Below are 8,878 nucleotides of genomic sequence, written 5' to 3'. Positions count from 1 at the left end.
ATGAAGTTGAACTTCATCCCTGGAATTAGCACTCATATTAGGAGCTGACATACCCTGATCTGTGTGGATTGGGCCTGACTTTGCAACAGGGTGAATGTTGAGGTCTACCACACAAAGGTTCAGGTCCTGAGCCCAGCTCCACTGTTGGAGACCATCTGAAAACCCTTGTTGGACATTTACAGGTCTGATTTTCTTCTTTTTGAGGCCTCTGCAAGATTGCTGTGGCCATGGAAGTATACTGGGTGCTCTGTGTGGAGGTGGCACCATTTCTCCACTCTGGTCAACCAAACCTGGGCTAATCTGATCCAGTGAGTCCCATGCTCCAGGGGGATGGAGGAGCACTTGGAGTTAGGTTACACATGGCTGGTGGAGATAAGGTAGTGGTCTGCTGCTTTGAAGCCTCAAAGGAGGAAGATAAAGCTGACAAATTGCACTTGTTTTGCTCTTTGAGTACAGAAATACCTGGGAGCTGCAGTTGTGCCAGGGTTCCCATTCTGGAGGGTACCTGCACCGTCGGGGAAGGAAGAGGTTTGCCCTGCAGGAAATTCCAAATCCAAATGAGAAGGAGGAAGAAAGCAAAGCAAAACAAACCGAAACACAACCCCCGCCCCCCGCCAAAAATGCAAGGGGTGAAGTGACTTGCCTGTGGACACACAGTAAGGCAACAGAAAGGTGAGGAAGCACACCCTATGCTGCTCCCAATAAAGCACACTGCCTCTCCATTAAGAGTGCCTGACCAGGCACATGATGTGTAAAGTGCATGTGGGTGAGTTTTCGCAAGCAGCTATGTAAATGTGCATTATTGCCTGTGCTCCTACCTGCCATATTTCCTCTTCTTTATTCACCAAGTGGTGGAAGCTGTCTCTGGCTCATCAATTAAACCCAAGAATGATGACTTCCAGTGGTTTTGCTACTTAGCGAAAGAAATTCATCCTTAGGCTAAAGGACAAAGCGCAAGGCCTGAGTGTTATTTAAATGCCTCATAAAGTATGTGCTGGCTCTTTAGCCAGAGTGAAAATCACCCTTTGCTAACATAGGAAATATCCTGCTTTCCTCTGCCTTCCCCAGTCTTTTCATGATGATGAATTTCTTTCCTCTTGCTCCCCATTATTTCTTTAAATGAGAATATGCTGTAACATTGCTGAGGTTGGGCTAATTAAATCAGCTCTTTCTTATCTCATTGATCTGCATTTTAAAGCTGAGCTGATTAAGGATGGGAGACTATATTTGATTAGAAATATGTTTTTGCCGGTTAGTTACATCAAAGGGTAGATTACAGGAGAGCAGAGGAGCTGAACTTACATGGCTACTGTTCCTCCTGGTTGTTAAAAGGAAAGAAAAATAACGTGAAATAAAAATCAAACCCAGGATGCATTTCTTACCCGGATTTTTTCACAGCAAATGACAATACCTTTATTTTATTTTCTGGAAAAATTTAATAAAAGATACATGAAACTATGATACAGAGAAAACATTTCCATAGGCTGTGCAATGCTACAGACAGTGCCTTAACATGAGGCAGAAAGCATGCTAAACCAGCAATTGCTTCCTGGTGTTATGGCTGGTATCAACAGAATCATTCAACACCCAGGACCAAATCCTTACCTGGGCTGGCAGCCAGAGGCACGGCTCAGAGCAGGGCCCCAGGCTGCGCGAGTAACTCACTCAACTGTTGTGCAGTTTTTGTGGCATTTCCAACTGGCATGTCTGCATATATTATTAAAGAAAATATTATGCCTGGTGTGACTACCTGACAAAAAGTCCTTCGTTAAGGTCCTTCGTTAAGTAAACCTTTTTGATAGCTCCAAGGATGCCTCAGCTCAGAGAAGGCTTTCTCAGGGGAAGGGGAGGTAGGGAAAAGGACAGAGGGTAGAAGCTCCCAACTTTATTTCTCTTCCTCTTTGAGTTTTCAGGAAGACTCAGTGCCATATTTTGCACCACAGATTTGAAGATGACAAGGAAACCAGCTCTCATGTGACCGCCTGTATTGCACCACCATGCAACCATCAGAATAGCTCCTAATTTCTCCTCAGTAGGGCTGGAACTGAACCAGTGACTTTATTCTTGAAATCACTGGTTCAGTGACTTCAAGAATAAAGTCACTGTTAAACCATACTAGGAGATGGGGCAGAGCCTCTTAGACCTCCGTCCTCCAGACCCCTCCAGAGTGAGGCTGTGCTGTACTTCTCAGAGTGACTGTAGGGAGGTTCCTCCTCTCTGTCACCTTTGTACCTGTACATCATCATACATGCTGCTCTTCACCGTTTCATCTCAGGCTTCACCCATGATCCTGACCTGAACTAAAATGGTAACTAGTAGAAGCAGTTTGTTGCATTCATTCCCTGCAGCCGGCATCCTGATGATGGTCTAGTGACTCATTTTGTCAGTGGCTTAAACAGCTTCTTTGGAAGAGCTCGTTGTAAGTGGGTGTCAGGATACTTACATTCATCGCCTGGCTCTGAGGTCAAGCAATCAGAACAGGAGTTACAGACAGCAGAGAGAATCCCATAGATCTGGCATGTTCATTTGGAAAGGCAGCATAGCTGTGACAAAACATGGGCTAGGAGAAGAGAGAAGTGAGTTTTACTGCTGGAGTAATACTATGCAATATTATGTTTTATTAATGAAACATAATAAGTAAGCAGGGAGGAGCAGGAGACCAAAGAAATTCTTAATTTCAGCTTCCTGAAGAAAGAGACCGTGGTTAGGCATAAGACATAGACAACAACATTAACCATTGTCCCCAGAAGATCAGCCCAGTGCACTTTTCTGAATACCAAAAGCAACTGCAGGAATGAGTTTCTCTCTCTGGCTGCACCCCTCCTTCCCCCATTTTACTTGAAATGTTCATGTGAGGGACTGCAAATATGCAAGCGTGTAGGAACTCTGGCAAATTTCATGCTTTCTACTCAAGAGCAGTAATAGATGAGGGAGACAGGCTAATTGCAGGAAGATATTTATTAAAAACAACACCCTAGGCGTCAAGACCTGTATGTCCAGAAACAGCTTTAGACCTGTTCCTTAAAATGTGATCAAAAGACTTTGAAAACTAACCTGTGCATAAGCTCTAAGTGCCAAACAAAATACAGAGTGAGAATGGTCAGCTCATCTGCCACGGGATTTCTGAAATGTCTGATCTGGAGAGAAATAAAACTATATGTTACCAGTTCATGGCTTATCATTTTTCATTTGTGTCACAAGTGAGGTGGTGCAAGGGCTTATTTATTTACTAGGAAGAAATACAGATATTTATCCTTAAATGAGAATTAAAGAAACTGTCTGCAGGAGATTAATCACAGTATGCCATGATGAGATTTGATAAGCATGAGATGCAAGTAGGAATTATTTTTCTATTTTTGCAGTGACTATATTTGCCTGCATTACTGCTCAGAGTGATAACAGCAGATCTAGTGGCAATACTATTGAAACTTATGAAACTTCCCTTGAACCAGAAGAATCCTTCAAGGAATGGAAAAGATGAGGAAGGTGACTCTGAAGCTAGTGAGTCTCCTTCCAGAAGACTGTGATTGCTGTCAGGGGTCACTTAGGTTAGAAAGGACTGAATGTGCTTAGTTCTTCAAAGAGGTGGATTTCACGTAGCTTGTTTTGTTTTCATGTGTCAGGCAATGGGAGTTGCAAAAAACGTGTTCAGGATGCTGGTTTCAGAGTTTACCCTCAGATGTGCATTTACTTTCTTCATGTAAAGTGAGCAAGACTTTGCATTTTTGGATGACTAGGTAGTCATCCGCCACTGGAGATGCATCAATTAAAATATTTATTAAAATGCCAATTGATCTCTGAAGCCAATAGCTAATGACCTAGCTGAGCTTTCATTGTTAGATGCCAATTCCACACGGAATATAATTTATAAGTAAACAATTATTCACTTTTATTAACTATATGACAGCAGAATTGACCCCATTTCAAATCTCCTTAAGTTTCTCTTTAATAGATGAATGCAGCAGCCTACAATGACGGCCTCCATTAAACCCAAATTAAAGGCTTATTTATGATATTTTGTTCTTATATTTTTCCAAACAGGAGGTTAACTTCTAGCCCAAAGCAGTCCAACAATGCCCTCTGAGCTAGCTCTAAGCTAATGTTTCATTTAGAAGACCTGTTTCAAGAACATTCCTACTTTGATTCATTAGTTGCCTTTGTGAGGCAATACAGGAGGTACCTGTTTAAGAGACACTGTAATGGTGAAAATAATAGTGTCTGAGTAATACTGGGGGTGGAGTTGACAGTGTGCATTGAGGAGGCATTTGAGTGAAACTGTGTTGCCAAGTTTGCATTTTTTTTTATTACAGTGATTAATGGAAATAGTTGTTCTCCTGAATTCAAGGTTGTTATTTTGCCTAGGTTTATAAAGTCTGTTCAACAGGAACTGCGTACACGTTTGGTAAAAGCAAGGAGGCTGCTAGCTGATTCCTGTTCTTAAATGTGATTGAACGTAGTGTGGCATTTCTAAGCAACTCTTTTGCTGAAGAAGATTTTGGCCAGGAGCTGTTAGGAAAAAAGATCTTCTTAGGGTTATTGTCCATGATTTCTGGGCTTGTGGATATTCTTTGCTGAGGGTTCAGGAGTTGAATCCAAGCCAGAGTTCATGAAGTCAAAGTTTCTTGACTAATGAGTGCTAGATGCTCACTCAAATTTCAAAGCAAGCAAAGAACAGGAGAAAAAGGAATTTCGCCCTCTTTTTTTTTTTTATCCCTGGGGGACTAAAAAAGATAAATATTCCAGTCTGAGGAACTGAGCTTTAAACAGGACTAAATAAAACCCAGAGGTCTCTTCCAACCTGTATTTTTCTATGTTCTTTAATCTATTTTGAGAAAGGATTTTTGTCATGAAAAGAAGTGTAAGTAAACCCAGAATACCCTGTCATAATCTGGTGAGGGCTGTTTTGGATAGAAGAGGCCCAGGCAAAAATGTAGAGCTGAATGTGAGTTTTCCATGTCACAGGTTAACAGCTGTTTCCCCCCCCCACACACACATCCCACCTGGTTTCCCACAAAAAGATCCAGAACTGACAAATGAAGATTTCCAAATAAGAAGATAATTCGAAAAAAATGATCCTACAAAGGTCTGCTATAGTGATGCTCTGTGCAATATTTTTTCTCTATCTCATATATAAGAAAGTTCAAAAGCATATTACTTCCATTTTTGTTTGTTTGTTTTAGTAAAGTATCAATTGTTTTAAAAATCTCCAGCAGTTGTAGCAGAGGGTCCAAGCCTATGTGTCTTTGTCTGTGTAATACGGGATTCCTGTCCCAAGTCTCCTCTCCATCTAGTTGGCACCCAGACACAGTCTGGGAAATTCTCAATTTATTGAGCCCTATTCAGCCCAAAACTGTGTACAGAATAGACCTCAGCAGCAGCAATTTGTGTATTTTAAGGCAGGTCACTTGCAGAAGCACAGGATTGAGCAGAGCAGAATTTTCTCTCCCAGACCCTTTCCTCAGGTCTTGGTTGCACCATGTCATGCAATGAAGAGGGATAATTGTGCCTTTGACAAACTCCTTGCATAAATAAGTACCCCACAGAGAAGCTGAGACTTCATACCATCCATGGCTGCTGGATAGACACATCTGTGTGCCTACCCATCTGTGTCTTCAGCAAATTTTGCCTAGATGGATGAACTCATTTTCATGAATGAGATGTCAATCAAAAGCTTAGAAAGTGGAGGCAATGCTGCACTGGTTCAAAAAGTCTCTCTGATCAACGTAAAAGGGAACTACCTTGGAGGTGCTTGTAATCAATAGGGCAATATCATACACACTAGAGCTGTGTTCTTACACCTTTTGCTGGGGCACTGCATGAACAGAAGTGCCTGCCGCACTGTGGCTGGAGAGAGCCTGAGGTCTCAGCAGCTGCCTGCATGATCACAGTTACCTCCCAGACACCCAAGAGTGAAGGGCTCACGCCTCATGGGAAAACTCAGCGTTGTAATGCAGGGTGGTGTCCTTCCCTACTGAAGGACCTCCAGCCACTGCCGGTCGGATTCCACTTTGTCCCCGTCCTTGCGCATGTGCTGTCTTCTACCTTTGCCTTTAATAAGCCTCTTGTTAGGAGAGCTTTTCATATTTGAGTGACCTGATTGAGCTAGTCTGAGATACAGAAAGCAAACAGTGATTCTATCTCAGGAGCCTCTTTCAGTGCTACGGGATGAAAAAACTCTGGTAGCAAGCAAAGAAGAAACTATTGTACATGTTCCCCTAATCTCAAATCCCTCATGACTGTCTATCTCAGGGCCAATATCTGCAAGGAACAGCTAGTAATGGCAAATGGTTATGAGAAACTGGAACTTGCAGTTTGGTCCTTTAACATATTTAATTCTTAAATTGATTTCAGAAGAGAACGAATATTTAAGATGTCTTATTGAAACATGAGATGATGCTTTTCGGTTTAGCGAATCTTCCTCAAAGGGTTGTATGAGGATTAAAAGTTAATACTACTCTTTTTAAATGTATGGTCTCATTACTACCAATCCTACCGTAGCTGAAATATCACACATTTTACGTTCACTGGGATAACATACAGCACAAAAATTTGTGGCTGCTTTAACAATCTAAGAAACTCAAATTGCAAAAATCAGCAGCTAACGCTGCACACCAGATAAAATAAGCAATAAATCCAGAGTGAAAACATTTAAATGGCAGGCAAAGCACACTGTAAAAAAACTCTGTGGGAATAAAAGAAACATCTTTGAACTCCTGTGAGTGACAACGGGTTTTAAAGTCTTAATGCTGATACCCTGGCTAATAGGGCAGCAGCCCTTGAAAGCATAGGTCAGCTTTCCACCTGTCTAACATCATGTGTCCAGGCAATTCTTGTCCTTTATTTCCCCGGTGTTGTAAAGCTGATGAGGGACAGAAGCCGATTGAAGACTGTAGCGCCCAGTTTTCAAAGACCAACTGTTATTTAATGTTCAGCTGGAAATCTGTGTGTGGATTTAAGCCTGGGCTGGTACTTTAATAATGGCTCTGGTTGTTATGTTTGCCCAGAAAGAGGTCAATCCAAGGGTTGTGTTAGACTCCGAAGTCAATTAGAGTAGCATTAGAGCAGATTTTGTTTATCGTTGTAGTTATAAAAAGTATTTTTTGGTTTTTTTTTTCCAGCCTGTTGGGCCATCTAAAGTGTGACAAGGGATGTTACTTAACAACAGCTGTAGGCCTTTGAGGGAACAAAGACTGACTGATTGGGCTTAACTTGTCATTTTATGATGAATTCTTTTGAACAAAAAGTAATTCAGGCATGTGGTTAATGATAGTTTTGAAGGACACAATGGGAAAGTATGGGGAAAGTTAGGATTTTATTAGAGTTATAGATTCAAAAATAGGAGACTGGAAATCAGCTGGAAGGTTGGGTAGAGGGTGCTTTAAAAATAATACAAATGCTATAAAATAAGCCACAGTTGCTTTGCTTTTTATAAGGCATCTTTTTATGTACAGTAATGAAAAATCCTTCTTCAACTTGTTTAGGAAGTAGTAAAATCAGATGTGAAATGAGTTTTGTGTTCTATGAAAATCTGAGGTTCCAACAATTGACCTTCACTAAGACAAAACTAACAACGTGCAAAATTTCACACAAAAAATACAGAGGAAAACATGGATGAAAATCGGATTTCCCTCTGAAATAGGAAGCCTAGGTTACAAATACCAGCTTTATCTTCAGGAGAAGGACTGGGACTCCCCAGATCAGAGCAATTTCTCCTACTATATTCTTAAAGGAAACCTATTTGTTGCCATCACAGGCTTTTACTTTTGACTAATTATAATTTTCCAGTGAAATACAGTTTTGCTTGTTGCCTGTGTTGTGTCTGAGCATGGTGGCAGAGGGTGTGAGCAATGGTGACACGCCATCACCATGGTAGACCTCATGAGGATACTACCAGAGTGTCATACAAATTAACTAACATCTGCTGATCACACAGAAGTGGCAGGTATGATCACTTCAAAGAAGGTTGAAATATCATACAGGGAAACTGAAACGATCATAAGTGCAGGAGAAGCAGCAGTGGGATGAAATTCAGCAGTTCAAAGTGCAAAGTCACACGCTTTGGGCTGATAAGGAGTTCTGCAATGGCTGGGGACATGACTTGGCAGGAGAAAGAGGTAGACACAGTGACGGATCACAGGAAAACTGAGTCAAAACGTAAGCCTGTATTGTATAAAGGAATAGCCCTGTATTAGACTCTGTGAAAACTCATCTGGAATAATGACTGCCATGCTGCTAGTTATGCTTCTGCAAGAATCCACTCAAACTGGGTCAGATTCAGTGAAAAGCTATTAGTTATGATAAGAAAAGCCATAAAGAATCGAACTAAAGGCATATGCAGTGCAATAGCTTGTCTCTGATGGTGACCAAGAGTAAAAGCTTAACAAAGAGTGTAAGAAAGTATAAGCATGTATAATAGTTCCCCAAAACACTGTCAGTCTTCAGCAAATTTCAATTTAAAGGCTTCCTGAGCAAGAGGCATTATCTTTACATTTAATATCTTCAGACAACTTTTTCCTCTACTGGATTTCCTCCCATACCTTCTTTTGCTCACTTTGCTTGCAGTTTGCTTTCTGAACCAATGCGAACTTTCAGCACCTCTGCGGCAGCAGGGACTTCTGCAGTCACAAGATGTGGGAAAACTATCACCTTTTGCTTCTTAGAAAATGATCCTTGTTATTTCCTCTAATGTCACTAATTCCTGTTTTTAAGAAAATGATGAACAATCATTCCCTGTTCATTACTTTCTCCCTAACAGTGATCTGGGAAATGGAAGTGCCTGTCTTACACCAAGACAGTCTGGCTTGTTAATTTTAACAGAATTAAGGATGAGAGAACATGGCTGCAATCTGTATATGGGCACTGGGCTACACACCAGTGA

The 8,878-nt window shown here is 41.2% G+C and overlaps 1 long non-coding RNA gene across 1 annotated transcript in view; it reads right to left on the bottom strand.

The window, feature by feature from the left end:
• Positions 1-1,492: 1,492 nt before the first annotated feature.
• Positions 1,493-8,878, bottom strand: part of LOC148057237 (uncharacterized) — a 65,727-nt gene continuing 58,341 nt past the window's right edge. Inside the window, exon 5 of the long non-coding RNA XR_015699292.1 lies at positions 1,493-2,560. This is a non-coding gene — a long non-coding RNA (uncharacterized LOC148057237). The remainder of the gene's footprint in view (positions 2,561-8,878) is intronic.

This window comes from Nipponia nippon, unplaced genomic scaffold (genome assembly GCF_047370975.1).
Source record: "Nipponia nippon isolate SJK-2023a ecotype South Korea unplaced genomic scaffold, ASM4737097v1 scaffold_1, whole genome shotgun sequence".
Classification (NCBI taxonomy): domain Eukaryota; kingdom Metazoa; phylum Chordata; class Aves; order Pelecaniformes; family Threskiornithidae; genus Nipponia; species Nipponia nippon.
Note: the sequence above shows the minus strand (reverse complement) of the source record. Positions and strands in the feature narration are given on the sequence as shown.